This window comes from Phyllobates terribilis, unplaced genomic scaffold, assembly GCF_046119375.1.
Source record: "Phyllobates terribilis strain yellow unplaced genomic scaffold, ASM4611937v1 Scaffold_14__1_contigs__length_39327217, whole genome shotgun sequence".
NCBI lineage: Eukaryota > Metazoa > Chordata > Amphibia > Anura > Dendrobatidae > Phyllobates > Phyllobates terribilis.
This window is the reverse complement of record NW_027362774.1, coordinates 27627564-27647069: the sequence shown is the minus strand read 5'-3', so window position 1 is coordinate 27647069 and position 19506 is coordinate 27627564. Positions and strand designations below refer to the sequence as shown.

At 47.5% G+C, this 19506-nt stretch overlaps 1 protein-coding gene across 2 annotated transcripts in view; it reads left to right on the top strand.

Moving 5' to 3' along the window:
* Positions 1-872: 872 nt before the first annotated feature.
* The window catches only part of PLCG2 (phospholipase C gamma 2), a 214117-nt gene continuing 195483 nt past the window's right edge, over positions 873-19506 (top strand). For both annotated transcript variants that reach the window (XM_073659786.1, XM_073659785.1), the window contains exon 1: positions 873-1162. The gene's annotated coding sequence lies outside the window, so the exon portion shown is untranslated. The remainder of the gene's footprint in view (positions 1163-19506) is intronic.

The window sequence follows — 19506 nt, the reverse complement described above, 5'->3', positions numbered from 1 at the left end:
TCTTGTGGGTGTATTCCCGGTATATGACGGATCTTCTGGGATGTTTCTATTATATATTGGGTCGTGTGGGGTGTTTCCGGTATATGGAGGGTCTTTTAGGGTGTTCCCGGTATACAGCAGATCTTGCGGGGTGTTCCCGGTATACGGCAGGTTATAGGGGTGTTCCAGGTATACAGCAGGTTTTGTGAGGTGTTCCAGGTATATGGCAGTTCTTGTGGGATTTTCCTGGTATACTAATGGTCTTGTGGGTTGTTCCACGTATCTGATGGGTCTTCTTCAGTGTTCCCAGTACGCGATGGGTCTGATGGCGTATTGCCAGTATACAGCAGGTCTTTTGTGGTGTTCCTATTATACACCAGGTCTTGAGGGGTGTTCCTGGTATACAATGGCTATTATCTTTCAAAAGTTGACCAAGGAAGGACAACCAGGAGGACAGGGTTACTAGTGTCCAAGGGAGTGAAAGCTAGCCCATGTGGTCCAACATACAGAAGAGATAAGTTAGAGCAAAATATTTAAAAGGTAATGGTGGGCACCTACATAGGACTTGCGGACTCCATGCCTTATCAGGTTAGAACTGTTTGTTTGTGGCATGAGATGGAACCAAACAATATTAGGCATCTGGTTTTAATGTCACGACTGATGGATGGATGTGCCATATGAGTTCTGTGCATATAGATAACTCATTGATCTTTAATAAACCCAGAAGATTCATCTGCAGATAATGCATCAAAATATATAAAAAAAAGTCTGGTATGAAAAACTCGCCTTACTACATTCTGTATATATATAAATATGAAAATATCTCCGAAGTATTATGTTACTGCCCCTTTAAGAGCTCATTTCATATTCAGTAGTTGCGTCACACCACACATGTGTATATAGATAAAAACAGGAAGGACTCTGTTGGGTATAGTCAGGCTGGATGACTGCAACTCGGAAACTTCCTTGTATTGCATACAACTCCCCCATTGCCTGTGCGCTGCCTCTGGGCAGTCAGAAACTTTTCTGAAACTTTGTCTCCAACTTTTTCTGTAGTGAGTTTTATTCTTTCTCTGCGCGTTCTGGGCAATGTGGTATAAGAAAGAAGAGATCTGACGGCAGAGGAAAAGAGAGGACAGACATGACACCAGGCAGGAGGGACACCTGCACAGACGGCACCCAAGTAAGTAATCGCTCCAGTCCCTCACATAACGATCTGTAAATGATCTACACGGGATACAAGCGTTGGAATTTATTCTGACGGTCACATACATACAAGTTTTCGGAGTCATGTTCTTCTTTTCGCTGCTATAGCTTAACCGACCTGATTGCCATTACAGTTCCCACTTTCGAATGGAAAAATCTGCCTCGTTATGTAGCAAAATGAAAGCATGGATGTAAAGGCGGAAACCAGGCGATTGGAAGTTTGACTGACGATCTCTGGGAGTCCATAAACGCTGTTACATGGCTACCAAGTTGTCGCCTATCTTTTCTAGAGTTCCGAAAGGCAATTCTGCCCAATTATTAAGTGATATGTTACTAGATCCGGTACCACTTCATAACTGGGCAGATTTGGCACCGCGGATTTTAGGTACCTCTATGAAAGCTGAAATGGCTGCAATTTTTCCTTCGCCGTCCCAGAAAGCTCCGTATGACTAGTGCTCATCTAATCAAGCTATTTCCCTTGAATCCACTGTCGTGCATATGCACACTCCACTCAACCGAGCGTGCATGTGTTCTGATTAAGAAGAGTCGCGTTATCAATTAACAGACATCACTGGTGGCGGCTTATCCCCCATGGGAACAATAGGATCAAGACTGAAAATTCAATGTGTCTCATGTTTTTAGGGAATCGAGTTGACTTTAAGGGATTGTTCACACGTTCTATTTTTGCTTTGAAAAAATGAGGCGGTTTACTGTCCCAGCAAAGTGAATGATATTTCTGAAATCTCATGCACACGCTGCTTATTTTTTCCTTGCAGATTTGACAGATTTTACATCTGGAGCATATCAATTCAGCATTTTTCAGCCATTCAAATTAATGGGAAAAATTACTTTTCGCAGCCTTTTTACTGCCAAAAGACATGGTTTTGGGGCAAAAATGTCTGCTGCAAATACTTGAAGGGGTTGTCCGGGACTTTAATGCTGATGACCTATCTTGAGGATAGGTCATCAATGTCCGATTGGTGGGGGATTGCGAATCAGCCGGTTCCGGTGTTGGCCGGAACTGCTCAGTAATGGAGCTGCACAGCTCCATTGATGGAATAGTGGCCGTAGCTGGGTACTCACACACTATTTATCTGAATAGGTAGCGGATGTGCAGTACCTGGCCGCGACCACTATATAGTCCACGGAGTTGTCCAGCTCTGCAACAGAGCAGTTCCGGCCGACACAGACACCCGGCACCCCCACCGATCAGACACTGGTGACCTGTCCTAAGGATAGGCCATCAATGTTAAAGTCCCAAACAACCCCTTTAACATGTGCACATACCCCAAGGATGTAAGCGGAGTAAGGATGTGTCACTAGGACACCCCTGTTTGTACTTGGAGACCCCAAAGATTAGCTGATATCACTGAAGGGACGGTCGGCGTAGGAGAAATATTGTCTGGAAAGTGATGGCTACCGTTAAATCAAAGGTACGACTGGTCAAAACAAGTCACTATTGCTTATTGGAGTAAGGCCAAAAATGCCCAGCTCCGTGGGCCATTCAAGTCAGTGTACCAACCACTGCAGGACTTATAGACCAGCCCTAACTGAAGAGCAGGTGTTCTTTTTTGCATCGCTACCCCCCAAAAAATATTTCGTAGGGTATGTGCACACTCCGTCTTTTTCAGGCACATTTTTCTGAGGCGTCTTTTGCAGGACAAACTCAGTGGGTATGCCGACATCGAGAAAAGTCAGCATGCACAGACCACTATTCTGCCCTGGGTACTTCACAATACTTTGGCCTTACACAATTTCTGTTCTGTCTTGATTAGCCAAAACCCTCTTCCGCTTCCTGTAAGGAACATTCTTGTTCTACAAGACATTTGTAAAAAAAAATTCTTAAAAACGAGGAAAAGAGAATCATCTAAAATGAGCACAGCTCAGCCATGTCCAACCTATTTTACCATGAAAGTAGGAGGGTATGATGTATTGAAAGCAAGTGGACAATGCTGGACCACAATTGGATCAAGATGTGAACTGATCCCTTGACATTGACCCAAGATTCTGATAAAATGGCCACGGTCTGGAATAAATGCTCCATGTCTGTCTTTTTCAAGACATTTTTTTTCGTATTTGGATTGTCTTGAATGTCTCCAAGGATCAAAAACGTACCATTTTTGAGAGCCAACGCCTCAAAGACCATGGAATATTCCTCCGGTCAAGTCTTGTTGGGGTTATGGATTTCAAAGTTGGGTTTAAGATCCGCCTTGATAAATCAGAGAAGAAAGTGGCTAATGTCCAAGTTTATCCATCTAAAATGGGCGCTGTTATGGCTCACCTGGTGAGGTAGATTTGCTAAGCCATAGGTCTGGATGAACAGGACAACCGGACAGCACGTGGAATAGCAGAGCTGGATTAGGAAGTCAAAGCCTGGAGTGGAACGGATATCCTGGACTGCATGTGAAACGGTGAAAAGGGATAGGCCGCACAGCATGTAAAAAAGCTGAGCTTGATATGCTGGATGTACGGACACGCACCTTGAATCAGCAGAGCTGTGTGTGTAGTCAGGCACCATAGTACAGAAGAGACGAGTGTGCAGACAGCACCTTGAAACATTCAAGCCATGGAGGCTGACCGGTCACCTTGGTATAGCAGAGCTGTGTGTGAACAGCACCTTGAAACTGTAGAGCCATGTTGGTAAATAGGCTCCTTAGTATAGTAGAGCCAAGTGTTTGGACAGCACCTTGGAACAGTAGAGTCGTGAAGGCAGAGCCGTGATACAGCAAAGCAAAGTATGTAGGCAGTACCTTGAATCATCAGAGCAGTGTATGTAGTCAGGCACCTTTGTATAGCAGAGATGGGTGTGCGAACAGAACCTTGAAATATTCGAGCCATATAGGTAGACGGTCACCTTGGTAAAGATTAGCTGTGTGTGAACAGCACCTTGAAACAATTGAGCCATGTAGGCAGACGGTCACCTTGGTATAGCAGAGCTGTGTGTGAACATCACCTTCAAACTGTAGGGTCGTGTTGGTAGGTAGGCTCCTTAGCATAGCAGAGCCGAGTGTGCGGGCTGTATCTTGAAATAGTAGAGCCTTGTAGGCAGACAAGTATCTTAATATAGTGAGAGAGTATGTCAGGAGACACTCTTACTGCAAACACATGAAAGTCAGTGAAACACCAGACAAGCAACCGGTGCTATGTTTCGCTACACTTCACCAGGAGCAACATAAGAAGCCACTCCCGCTCCTGTTGGCCAAATCAGTAGCCACATGGAGGACTTACAGAAACCTAATGGGCTTCATTCTAAGGATTGTCCTGATGGAACAACCCTTTTATTTCAACGGGGCCCCAAAATTGGTAAATCTTAGTAAGGGTTGACCAATAATTAGTTTAGGAACAAATTAGTCTTGTTCTATGGATCAGATGAGTTTCATCACCTTTACCAGAAGACCTAATAATGGCACACAGAAGAGACCACCACTTTCGAGAACGTATGGTCTTTCATATGCAATCTTATTTGACGTCTGTGCCTAGAATTTCATGATGTAGCTTGCTTCTGTGAAAGTATGGCTTCTGCAAGATATTTCAGTAAACTTTCAGCATTAAGGGGCTGCTAAATGTCATGAAGGACGCAAAAGAGGTAAAATTTCAGGAAATTTTACATTTTGTTATGACAAGCGTGCATGTAGCTAAACAGGTCTCCTAGCAAGGGCTAAGAGGAACAAATAGCAATAGCAATGCCTGATGAAGGCCATAAGAGATTGTGGTGTTCCCCAGACAGGGATATCTTATTATACCAGTGTTACCTGCTGTACTTTCCATTATTGTTGGACACTCCTGTGGCCTTGTCCCGTTCACATGGGCCGATACAAACTGTATGGGGATAAAACAATCGGTATTGCGATCATTTTGTCCCAGCATGTTGTCGGCAGCACAGACAGGGCGATGTGCTGCCCACCACAATCATTTAAAAGGGTTAGCCGATGCTGCTCACTTCCGCATGGGACGCAAGCTACGTGTGCGAGCATGATCCTCAGGTATTGTTCACGTGTCCTTTTCATTAGAATAGGAATCACCTCCAATGCAGAAGTGATTGGCGCTGGATAACCCTTTATTGGCCCGCGTGAGCGATCCGATTGGCTGATGATCGAGCATTTTGCTCACTTGTTGGCTGATTGGTGGCATGTTTATATGAGCCGATGATCGGGAAGGAGGATTCATGTGAACGCTTGCTTGCACTTTATCATTTAGTCTGCATGCTCCTTGCACGGTCTTCCTGCAGAGTTTATGGTGGGTTTGTGCTTTTGTAATTTGGTCTGCGCGCTCCTTGCAGAGTTTATGGTGGGCTTGTGCTTTTGTAATTTGGTCTGCCCGCTCCTTGTACTGTCTTCTGTTGAGTTTATGGTGGGCTTGCACTTCATCATTTGGTCTGCGCTCTCCTTGTACTGTCTTCCTGCAGAGTTTATGGTGGGCTTGTGCTTTTGTAATTGGTCTGCACGCTCCTTGCACTGTTTTCCTGCAGAGCTCATGGTGGGCTTAAGCTTATGTAATTTGGTCTGTGCGCTTCTTGCACTGTCTTTGTGCGGATCTTGTGGTGGGCTTGTGCTTATGTACAGCAGAGCGTGCTTGGAAATTTTAAAAACATATAGAAGTGAATGAAAAAATGAGTGCATGTGCGGCCACCGGTCTATTCTTGGAGGAGTAAGATGGGGCCCATCGAGATGTCCATGATGTAAATACCCCTTTAAGAAGTTGCCTATTTAATACAAATCAGCTTCAAAGTGGAGCTAGAAGTTTCTAACCAGATGTAGCTGTTTCGAGCTGCCGTTGTGCAACTTGGCCGCTGATCCCGTCGTCGTGACCTACTGCAGCTATGTCGTTAGGAATAAGACCACGTAATGTCAGTGCTTGCTAATGCATGTATAAATGCTTATCAGGGAGCAGGATGGAGCGTGCATGACATTCATCCCGGGGTACAGATCACAGAGCGTATCGCTAGCGAAAGAAAGTGCAGCTGCTTCGGAACCTCTTAGAAAGCACAGCAAAGAAAGAACGCTGCTGTCTGGATGCCAGGATTTTGCTAATATACTAACAACATATCGAAGCAATAAAGGAGATCGAAACCGCGTAGAGTGAAAATGAAAGACCATTAAGCGTCAGGCGACAATGTACTCACTTATCAGGAAAAGGGCACGCGGCCGGCATTTCCACCTAAAGTCACAAACCAGTAGTAAATATAGGTTGTTGAGTCATCCTGTTCTACCCACGCGACTGTCTATTTAGTTATATTTGTTTCTATCAGTCAATATGGTGAAAATTACTGTGTCATGGGGCCCCGAATGGCCAGAGCAAAACGAGGGCAGAGGATACAGCACTTTATAATATACTGTAAAAGGAATCTGTCAATAGGTTTTTGAGACCTAATATGAGAGCAGCAAGATGTAGGGGCAGACATCCTGATTCCAGCGATATATCACTTACTGGGCTGCTTGCAGTAGTTTTGATAAAATCACTGTTTTATCAGCAGGAGATAATCACTAGAGGACTAGTAAACATGCCGCCAGGTAGTCCAACTCCACCCCCTACCACTGATTGGCTATGTACAGTGTTGTGGGCGGGGTTATACACAGCTCAGCTTTGAGAGAACTGCTAGATCTGCAGCAGATAAAACTGTGATTTTATCAAAACTACAGCAAGCAGCCCAGTAAGTGATACATGGCTGGAATCAGGGTCTCTTCCTCTACATTACGCTGCTCTCAGGTAGCAAAAATCTGGTGACAGATTCCCTTTAACTTGCTGTGACAACACTTGTGGGACATGCACTGACAGACGTATGGGCTGTCACTCAGCTGGGTCCCCTAATAGCAAAAAATGCAACTGAGTGTAAGTTTTTTGCAACTTTTATGGGTGTTGCAATGTGATCCCATTCACTTCTATGTAGCAGAGGCACCGAGCGAACTTCGGTCATGGCCAAAGTCACAGTCCTAGCGGGACATTGGACCCACTTATCCGAATACAGCAGTGTTCCTGTTCTCTTTTGGCAATGGTTACAGTGGGGCCCGATTACCCTGTAGTAATATTGAGCAGCCCAGCAAAGGAAGTGTTGTCATAGGGACACAGACAAAAAAAAAAAAAGCCTATAGCTTTGTCCACTGATGACACATACAGCTAGTTCATTCTGCAATGTATTTTTTAATAAATTATTTTTAATTTCTCACTTCTCTCAGCTTCCCATGCGCCAGTCAGAATTGTACTCTCGACATGACTGCAATCATTTATTCCACTTTTTGTGTTGGAAATTATACTAAACCTGTCATGCCGTGCAAAGCCACGCCATCCCGCTAATCTCTGGTCATTTTTAAAAGAGTTGGTATAAAAAAAAAATAAGCCAAAAGAGGCAATATTTTTTGCGCAACTTCGTGTTGAGTCCAAATATTGTGACTTTTTGATGCCGGTTTTCTGGCATAAATGTACGTTATGAATGTCCCCTTTTATGTTTCCATTCCTTACCATCTCAAGGTCAGGGAATAAAGACGTTCTTATTTATGATGTGGGCTCTTTTGTTCATACATCCCTTTTTGGACATCATTGATTTATCGGCCTCCTGAGGAACCGAAATATGGCGAAACGCGTCCTATTTTTATGGCTACATCACTGTTATATATATATATATATATAGGTGATTAGTTCCAGGGCCGGTTAGGACTATCGAGGGAAAGCCGCCGTGGAGCGGGGGCACCATATTGTCAACTTTAACTAGGGTGCCAACCTCCGCAGTAAGGCAGCGGAACAGAATTCAGGGTATCTAATAGGGCCGGTGTGGTCACGACCCAGATGCTGGTTTTAGCCTTGAGTTTGGAGATGTTGAAAAAGTTTGGGAACTCTTCCCTGATGCTTTTATGAGGGACAGCCGCCGTTGAGCGGGGGCTCCATTTTCGTTGGTATATATAGAGTGCCAACCTCTGCTGATAGGCAGATTGAGATTATCTTTATAGTGGGGTTGTACTACTTTCCTTTTCAGATGAGCTAAGGTTCATATGGGTGGATGTCACAGTCCTTATACAGACTGCAATGCCCAGGCTCACCCAGCAACTACCCGACGAGCGTTTCACCAGTGCTTCATCAAGGGTCGTTATCTCCTTTATGGATATAATTGTAGCAAACTCTCAGCTATGAGAAGTGTTAGGTCTATGAAGTTTTTTGCCTTTTTAGATAAGGTAAGGTTCATATGGGTGGATGTCACAGTCTTTATACAGACGGCAATGCCCAGGCTCACCCAGCAACTACCCGACGAGCGTTTCACCAGTGCTTCATCAAGGGTCGTTATCTCCTTTATGGATATAATTGTAGCAAACTCTCAGCTATGAGAAGTGTTAGGTCTATGAAGTTTTTTGCCTTTTTAGATAAGGTAAGGTTCACATGGGTGGATGGAACAGTCCTTATACAGACTGCAATGTCCAGACTGACCGCGGGTCTCGCTATGAAGCCAGGGTCACACGGGCGTAGATTCCCTTATCTGAGACAATTGGGTGAATTGTGCTAATCTCACTCTGGTCAGAGTTTGGTCCCAGTGTGATCATAGTGTAATCCGATTCTCTCAGATGAGAAGATGGAGAAAAAAAATTCTCCATCTTCTCCATTGTGTGAAATCAGACTGCACTCAGATGTCATCCGAGTACAATCTGATGATTTCCATGCAACCGTAGACTTGAATGGGTGAGTCTCGTCCAATTTAGGTGGCAAATCGCATCATCCTGCGATTTTTTACTCATGCCGAATTGGTAATCCTCGTATCTGTGATAGTATGTGGGGCAATTCACATGTCCGTAATATTTCATGAACAGAGGGCCCTGCAGAAAATCACGGTGACATGTTTGATTTTGATCCGAGGGACAGATCAAAATCAGCAATGTAAGTCAATGGGTGCATGAAAAAAATCAGACTGCACTCAGATGACATCTGAATGCGGAACAATTTTCACAGACTGTCAGAAAGGAAAAGGTGGAGAAAGTTTTGCTTTTTTATTTCTCCAAGTACGAGAAAAATGGATGACAATCGGACCAAACTCTAATCAAACTCTGATCAGAATAATCGGTCCGTTTTTCTGGTACATGGAAAATCGTATGTGTGAATGAGCCCTTACAGCGCATGGACCCTCAGCCTGAAATTCAACAATGTTTAGCCGCTATGTAGACAATATATGGATCACATTCACCATTTTCTACTCCAGATCGACTCAGAACAGATCTGCCCCCATCTGTACTTTTAGGCTGTGTTCACACTTTACAGTCATTCTCAGTTTTTGTAAAAAATAAAAAAATGCTGCCATGGCCCCAAAACTATGTGTGTACATGGCTGTAGTATTTGGTGTAAGATTGATCCCAAGAATTACACTTTTTTTCTTTAAGATTGGCGCCCGACAGTAAGAGGCGCCGACGGCAGTGAACCTGACATTGCCGCCATTACACAATTTCCTCCTTTTGTTACAGCGTAGAAGGTTTTTTTTTATAAATGCTGCTCTGCATTTTTAAGGCAAAGTGTCCTCAGAAAGTGACCCACAATGTAAATCAAGTTATAGTAAAGATATCTTTTTAAAATAGTTTTTAGTGTTCTTTAAATTGTTCTTGCCACTAGCTATACTAAGAGAAAATATTCCTGCATTCACTCCGTCTGATATAAATGTCCGACACTTCCTATTCTGTACAAATCACTTCTCCACAGTCAGTTCATTGTCATCACAGGCCGGAGTACAATGAAAGGTAACAGGTATATACAGTATATATAGAGAGAAAACACAGGATCCACCGCCCACAATAGGTGATGTCACAGCTCACCTCCTCCTCCTGTACAATGACTGATAACACCTCTATATACAGTAGATAACACAGCATCCGCCCTTCACAATAGGTGATTTCACAGCTCACCTCCTCCTCCTGTACAATGACGGATAACACCTCTATATACAGTAGATAACACAGGATCCACCATTCACAATAGGTGATGTCACAGCTCACCTCCTCCTCCTGTACAATGACTGATAACACCTCTATATACAGTAGATAACACAGCATCCACCATTCACAATAGGTGATGACACAACTCACCTCCTCCTCCTCTTGTACACTGACTGATAACACCTCTATATACAGTAGATAACACAGGATCCACCATTCACAATAGGTGATGTCACAGCTCACCTCCTCCTCCTGTACAATGACTGATAACACCTCTATATACAGTAGATAATACAGGATCCACCATTCACAATAGGTGATGTCACAGCTCACCTCCTCCTCCTGTACAATGACTGATAACACCTCTATATACAGTAGATAACACAGGATTCACCATTCACAATGGGTGATATCACAGCTCACCTCCTCCTCCTGTATAATGACTGATAACACCTATATACTGTTGATAACACAGGATCCACCATTCACAATAGGTGATGTCACAGCTCACCTCCTCCTTCTATACAATGACTGATAACACCTCTATATACAGTAGATAACACAGGATCCACCATTCACAATAAGTGATATCACAGCTCACCTCCTCCTCCTGTACAATGACTGATAACACCTCTATATACAGTAGATAACACAGGATCCACCATTCACAATAGGTGATATCACAGCTCACCTCCACCTCCTGTACAATGACTGATAACACCTCTATATACAGCAGATAACACAGGATCCACCATTCACAATAGGTGATGTCACAGCTCACCTCCTCCTCCTGTATAATGACTGATAACACCTCTATATACAGTAGATAACACAGGATCCACCATTCACAATAGGTGATATCACAGCTCACCTCCACCTCCTGTACAATGACTGATAACACCTCTATATACAGCAGATAACACAGGATCCACTATTCACAATAGGTGATGTCACAGCTCACCTCCTCCCCCTCCTGTACAATGACTGATAACACCTCTATATACAGTAGATAACAAAGGATCCACCATTCACAATAGGTAATGTCACAGCTCACCTCCTCCTCCTCCTGTACAATGACTGATAACACCATTCACAATAGGTGATAGGATATACAGCAATGTACAAGTAGACAAATAGGGAGTATTCCAGATCACAGAGATCATTTTTGGGGGGTAACTGTTCCTGACCGGGTATTTAACTATTTGTCACAAGAGCTGACAATCTAACATGGGCGTCTTGTAGTATTCTTGACTCTTGTAGATTAGATGGCGTTCTGATCCCAGGGGCTTACAATCAATGACAGTTTGTGCTTCATATTGCAACATATTTCCCATTTCTACTTGTGTCATGTCAAGTCCATTTGATCATGGGGAAGGGAGGTGAAGCTCGCAGCACGGGGAAGGAAGTGGATGCAGTAGTGCAGAAAACCGAGGCTTGGGGTGGGGGGGAGGTAGAGAAAAATCATACAGGCAAAAAAAAAAAAAGCAGAAGCAACGAAACAACGAGGAAGTACGGGCAGTTCAGGGCTTTCTCCATCATCATGTGTCATGCAACATAGATGCCGGCCATAAGAGCCAGAGGTCATCTGTCAAACAGCTCAAGAATGGTGGGTAACGGAATCTGCGTAACCACAGTTTTGCATGCAAGGTATTTTCCACCTCCGCTCACTTATGCTTTGGAGGTGAGCGGTGCCGATGACATCACATCTACAGATATCTGACGTCAATGGCGCCACTCATCTCCTATACGGAAGCGAGCGGAGCTGAGTTACCCCATTCCCCTCTGCAAACAGAAAGTCCTGAAAGTTTCTAACAGACTTTGGCCCAGAGACCAAAAGTTTTTTTTTTGGAGTAAAAGTTTGGTTTTTAGGCATTTTTATGTTGGCACCAAATACGTTAAGGGTTTTGGGGCCACTTTAAAGTCTAAAATTTATCATTTGACATTTTTTCAAAATGTTACTGACGGCAGGCTCATCACAAAATCTTCGCCTGCCGTCAGTAAGTGGAGACGTTTTCAGGTCTTATATTACAGTCTGGACAATCCTCTGTGAGCAAAATAAGAACTAATCTCTAGAGCCTGCAACAATGTATCCGGGCAGGAACAATGTATCGCCCTGCACAACGGATTTATGAAAAAACAAAAAAGAAAACAATGTTTCCTCCGTCGCCAACTTTCTGCTTCTGCCTCCGTGTAGCTGGTGGGGACGGACCATGTGTTGAGAAACCCGAATTATTGCTAAATGGCCTTGTGGACAGAGGTGCAATGTGCTGCACAAACTCAGAAAGGAGAAGTATCTTAAACAGATACATATACAGTAAATATCTAGTAAGAGAGTATGAGGCCGGACGTACGTGGAATGGTGCCCTGCGTAGTGTGCATGTTAGTGCCACCTCCCATACAGTGCCCTGCGTAGTGCGCATGTTAGTGCCACCTCCCATACAGTGCCCTGCGTAGTGTGCATGTTAGTGCCACCTCCCATACAGTGCCCTGCATAGTGTGCATGTTAGTGCCACCTCCCATACAGTGCCCTGCGTAGTGTGCATGTTAGTGCCACCTCCCATACAGTGCCCTGCGTAGTGTGCATGTTAGTGCCACCTCCCATACAGTGACCTGCGTAGTGTGCATGTTAGTGCTACCTCCCATACAGTGCCCTGCGTAGTGTGCATGTTAGTGCCACCTCCCATACAGTGCCCTGCGTAGTGTGTTATGTTAGTGCCACCTCCCATACAGTGCCCTGCGTAGTGTTATGTTAGTGCCACCTCCCATACAGTGCCCTGCATAGTGTTATGTTAGTGCCACCTCCCATACAGTGCCCTGCGTAGTGTGTTATGTTAGTGCCACCTCCCATACAGTGCCCTGCGTAGTGTGCATGTTAGTGCCACCTCCCATACAGTGCCCTGCGTAGTGTTATGTCAGTGCCACCTTCCATACAGTGCCCTGCGTAGTGTGCATGTTAGTGCTACCTCCTATACAGTGCCCTGCGTAGTGTGCATGTTAGTTCCACCTCCCATACAGTGCCCTGCGTAGTGTGTTATGTTAGTGCCACCTCCCATACAGTGCCCTGCGTAGTGTGCATGTTAGTGCCGCCTCCCATACAGTGCCCTGCGTAGTGTGCATGTTAGTGCCACCTCCCATACAGTGCCCTGCGTAGTGTGTTATGTTAGTGCCACCTCCAATACAGTGCCCTGCGTAGTGTGTTATGTTAGTGCCACCTCCCATACAGTGTCCTGCGTAGTGTGTTATGTTAGTGCCACCTCCCATACAGTGCCCTGCGTAGTGTGTTATGTTAGTGCCACCTCCCATACAGTGCCCTGCGTAGTGTGCATGTTAGTGCCACCTCCCATACAGTGCCCTGCGTAGTGTGCATGTTAGTGCTACCTCCCATATAGTGCCCTGCGTAGTGTGCATGTTAGTGCTACCTCCCATACTGTGCCCTGTGTAGTGTGCATGTTAGTGCCACCTCCCAAACAGTGCCCTGCGTAGTGTGCATGTTAGTGCCACCTCCCAAACAGTGCCCTGCGTAGTGTGCATGTTAGTGCCACCTCCCAAACAGTGGCCTGCGTAGTGTGCATGTTAGTGCCACCTCCCAAACAGTGCCCTGCGTAGTGTGTTATGTTAGTGCCACCTCCCATACAGTGCCCTGCGTAGTGTGTTGTTAGTGTCACCTCCCATACAGTGCCCTGCGTAGTGTGCATGTTAGTGCCACCTCCCATACAGTGCCCTGCATAGTGTGTTATGTTAGTGCCACCTCCCATACAGTGCCCTGCGTAGTGTGTTATGTTAGTGCCACCTCCCATACAGTGCCCTGCGTAGTGTGTTATGTTAGTGCCACCTCCCATACAGTGCCCTGCGTAGTGTGCATGTTAGTGCCACCTCCCATACAGTGCCCTGCGTAGTGTGCATGTTAGTGCTACCTCCCATACAGTGCCCTGCATAGTGTGTTATGTTAGTGCCACCTCCCATACAGTGCCCTGCGTAGTGTTATGTTAGTGCCACCTCCCATACAGTGCCCTGCGTAGTGTGTTATGTTAGTGCCACTGACGCGCCCCCTGAGCCGTGGGGTACCCGGAGCCGGGCCGGTAGACGCTGGTCGATTGTAGTCACAGTGGCGTTGACCCGGTCCGTGACCCAGGGCGGTCAATACACGGGGTTATTTGTATATATGGGTTTTATAATGTCCGACTACGCCACACGTGGAGTGCGGCTAATGAGGCCGCCGCTGCGGAACAGTCCTCTGAAGCTGGTGGTATTGCAGCACGGATGGTATAACTCCCCACAGGAAGAGTGTAGCTTCAGGGCAGTGTGTGTGGATAATGGTGGTTGTAGTGCAGGGAGTCAGTAATGAACACAGAGTCTGTGTGATGCAGTCCCAAGATCTTTACTCACAGTTGTTGCAGTTCTTGTTACAGGGACCCATGTAACGGCCCTCGTCGTTCTGTGCTCACTCAGTGAGGGGTTCAGCCAACCCCCAGGTAACTCCGGAGTATTTAGCAGGACCCCCTTCTGTGTGTCCTTTCTCTGGCCTTCTCCCTGCACCTCACACCCAGCGACACTTCTATCTGGTACCCTCGGGCCTTGGCGGGCGACGTGTGTTCCGTCCCCTGGGTCCAATATGGCTACCTTCTTAGTGGGACTGGTGTGGACTCTCGGCCTACGGTACTTAAAGTGCTGCAGCCTCCGGTTTCTAGTTGAGCCTTGCTGTTTCTCCGCTAGTTCAGGGACCGGTTCCCCTTATCTGGCCTGACCCCTCTACCTCCTGGTAGCAGCGGGCGTACGGGTGGCCTTCTGCACGGCCCGTACCCCTAGGGTCCCTTCGGTTCCTGGAGCCTTCCTGCTCCCACTCCTCTCTTCTCTCCTTCAGTTCTGGGCCTCACAGGCTAGGCCCGCCTCTGGAGCAGAGCTCATACAGAGCCTCTGCTCCTTCACTTCTCCTCCTCTGACTGGACTGATTGAATTCTCCCCGACCTAATATGGTGTCCCTATTTTATACTGCTCCTACTCAAGTGCTCCCAGGATCTACTTCCTCCACCCCATCCACTACATGGTTCCCCCTCTCTAGGTGGTTCCCCCCACTCCAGCCAGGGACCAGGGACTGTGCTCTCCCGTAGGAGCAATCTCGCACTGTCCCCCGGAAATGTGGTGTAGTGAATGCTGGTATCAGAATCCTGAGCTGTACTCCTTCCTGACCTGAGAGTGAGGTACCACACTTCTGGATGAGATGCAATACCATCTGCGGCGACCGAACCCTCAGGGGCGCCACACCACCTCCCATACAGTGCCCTCCTTAGTGTGTTATCTTAGTGCCACCTCCCATACAGTGCCCTGCGTAGTGTGCATGTTAGTGCCACCTCCCATACAGTGCCCTGCATAGTGTGCATGTTAGTGCCACCTCCCATACAGTGCCCTGCATAGTGTGTTATGTTAGTGCCACCTCCCATACAGTGCCCTGTATAATAGGTTCTATTAGTGCCACCTCCCATACAGTGCCCTGCATAGTGTGTTATGTTAGTGCCACCTCCCATACAGTGCCCATACAGGGCCGGCTCCAGGTTTTTGTGGGGCCCGGGCGAAAGAGTCTCTGTGGGCCCCTTTAACACATACCATGCTTCATGATGCACAGATACAGCAGAGAAATATATACATATATATATATATATATATATATATATATAATCTATTGTAAATTCCACAACAGCTCAGAAACCGGTGAATCGCTCCATACAGAATAATGGCCCCCATAAAATGCCCCATACAGGATACTGGCCCCCATATTACGCTCTGTACAGGATACTGGCCCTCTTATAATGCTCCATACAGAATACTGGCCCCCAATTAATGCTCCATGCAGGATACTGACCCCCATATTGCGCTCTGTACAGAACACTGGCCCCCTTATAATGCTCCATACAGAATAATGACCCCCAAATAATTCTCCATGCAGGATACTGGCCCCCATATTACGCTCTGTACAGGATACTGGCCCCCTTATAATGCTCCAAACAGAATACTGGCCCCAAAATAATGCCCCATGCAGGCTGTTCCCTCCACATAATGCCCCATGCAGTCTGTTCCCCTACATAATGCCCCATGCAGGCTGTTCCCTCCACATAATGGCCCATGCAGGCTGTTCCCCCCACATAATGCCCCATGCAGGATGTCACCTCTCCACTCCCTTATAATGCCCCACGCAGGATGTCACCCCCCCTTATAATGCCCCATGCAGAATGTCACCCAGCGCACTCGGGCAAGTGCAGGGGCCCTGAGCAGGCGGAGGGGCCCACTCACTGTAGGGGACCCCTGCGCGCTATGAGACCCGTGAGCGGTGCGGTGCCAGTGCCCGCTCCCCCTGCTTGCTCAGGGCCCCGGCACAATACTACAATACTTACCTCTCCCCGTGCCTCCGCAGCAGGTCCGGTCTCTTCCACGGCTGCTGCACAGTGACATCTCAGGTCAGAGGGCGCGCTGACGTCTTTACACCGCGCTCTCTCCTGAGCCGTCACAGCGCAGAGCGGGAAGACGCCGGCGATGCTGGAGCCCGGAGCAGCGGCATCAGGTGAGAAGTGAGGAGAGTATTTGTTTTTTTGTTTTTTAATATATGGAGGTGTGGGGCATTATAAGGGGGGGGAGAGGTGACATCCTGCATGGGGTATTATAAGAGGGGGTGACATCCTGATGGGGCATTATATGGGGGGGAGAGGTGACATCCTGCATGGGGCATTATATGGGGGGGAGAGGTGACATCCTGCATGGGGCATTATATGGGGGGCAAGAGGTGACATCCTGCATGGGACATTACATGCGGGGGGAAGAGGTGACATCCTGCATGGGGTATTATAAGAGGGGGTGACATCCTGATGGGGCATTATATGGGGGGGAAGAGGTGACATCCTGCATGGGGCATTATATGGGGGGGAGTGACATCCTGCATGGAGCATTATATGGGGGGGGAGAGAGGTGACATCCTGCATGGGTCATTATATGGGGGGGGGGAGAGGTGACATCCTGCATGGGGCATTATATGGGGGAGGGAGGTGACATCCTGCATGGGGCATTATATGGGGGGGAGAGGTGACATCCTGCATGGGGCATTATATAGGGGGGGAAAGGTGACATCCTGCATGGGACATTATATGAGGGGCGACATCCTGCATGGGGCATTAAATGAGGGAAGATATCCTGCATGGGGCATTATAAGGGGGGTGACATCCTGCATGGGGCATTATAAGGGGGGTGACATCCTGCATGGGGAATTATAAGGGGGGTGACATCCTGCATGGGGCATTATGTGGGGGGAACAGCCTGCATGGGGCATTATAAGGGGGGTGACATCCTGCATGGGGCATTATGTGGGGGGAACAGCCTGCATGGGTCATTATAAGGGGGGTTGACATCCTGCATGGGGCATTATAAGGGGGGTGACATCCTGCATGGGGCATTATAAGGGAGGGGAGAGGTGACATCCTGCATGGGGCATTATTTGGGGGGAACAGCCTGCATGGGGCATTATGTGGAGGGAACAGCCTGCATGGGGCATTATGTGGGGGAACAGACTGCATGGGGCATTATGTGGAGGGAACAGCCTGCATGGGGCATTATGTGGGGGAACAGACTGCATGGGGCATTATGTGGGGGGAACAGCCTGCATGGGGCATTATTTTGGGGCCAGTATTCTGTATGGAGCATTATAAGGGGGCCAGTATCCTATGCAGAGCGTAATATGGGGGCCAGTATCATGCATGGAGAATTATTTGGGGGCCAGTATTCTGCATGAAGCATTATAAGGGGGCCAGTATTTTGTACAGAGCGTAATATAGGGGTCAGTATCCTGCATGGAGCATTATTTGGGGGCCAGTATTCTGTATGGAGCATTATAAGGGGGCCAGTATCCTGTACAGAGCGTAATATGGGGGCCAGTATCCTGCATGGAGAATTATTTGGGGGTCAGTATTCTGTATGGAACATTATAAGGGGGCCAGTATCCTTTACAGAGCGTAATATGAGGGCCAGTATCCTGCATGGAGAATTATTTGGGGTCAGTATTCTGTATGGAGCATTATAAGGGGGCCAGTATCCTGTACAGAGTGTAATATGGGGGCCAGTATCCTGTATTGAGCATTTTATGGGGGCCATTATTCTGTATGGAGCGATTCACCGGTTTCTGAGCTGTTGTGGAATTTACAATAGATATCGGTCATGTAATGTAAGAAGTGAAATCTTTGGCCGTGTATTATATATATATATATATATATATATCTGCTGTATCTGTGCATCATGAAGCGTGGTATGTGTTAAAGGGGCCCACAGAGACTCTTTCGCCCGGGGCCCACAAAAACCTGGAGCCGGCCCTGATATCACCCCCTCTTATAATGCCCCATGCAGGATGCCCCCCCCTTATAATGCCCCATGCAGGATGTCACCCCCCCTTATAATGCCCCATGCAGGCTGTTCCCCCACATAATGCCTCATGCAGGATGTCACCCCTCCCTTATAATTCCCCATGCAGGATGTCACACCCCCTTATAATGCCCCATGCAGGATGTCTTCCCTCATTTAATGCCCCATGCAGGATGTCGCCCCTCATATAGTGTCCCATGCAGGATGTCACCTCTCCCCCTATATAATGCCCCATGCAGGATGTCACCTTTCCCCCCCCATATAATGCCCCATGCAGGATGTCACCTCTCCCCCCCCCCATCTAATGCGCCATGCAGGATGTCACCCCCCCCCCATATAATGCCCCATGCAGGATGTCACCTCTCCCCCCACCATATAATGTCCCATGCAGGATGTCACCTCTCCCCCACCCCATATAATGCCCCATACAGGATGTCACCTCCCCCCCATATAATGCCCCATGCAGGATGTCACTCCCCCCCATATAATGCCCCATGCAGGATGTCACCTCTCCCCCCCCCATATAATGTCCCATGCAGGATGTCACCCCCCCCCCATATAATGCCCCATGCAGGATGTCACCCCCTCTTATAATAACCCATGCAGGATGTCACCCCTCCCTTATAATGCCCCACGCCTCCATATATTAAAAGGCAAATACTCACTTCTCACCTGCTGCCGCTGCTCCGGGCTCCAGCGTCGCCGGCGTCTTCCCGCTCTGCTCTGTGACAGCTCAGGAGAGAGCGCGGTGTAAAGAAGTCACCGCGCCCTCTGACCTGAGACGTCACTGTGCAGCAGCCGCGGAAGAGACCGGACCTCCTGCGGAGGCACGGGGAAAGGTAAGTATTGTGCCGGGGCCCTGAGCAAGCAGGGGGAGCGGGCGCTGGCACCGCACCGCTCACAGTTCTCATAGCGCGCAGGGGTACCAGACAGTGAGTGGGCCCCTCCACCTGCTCAGGGCCCCGGCACTTGCCCGGGTGCTGATGCCGGCCCTGCATACAGTGGCCTGCGTAGTGTGCATGTTAGT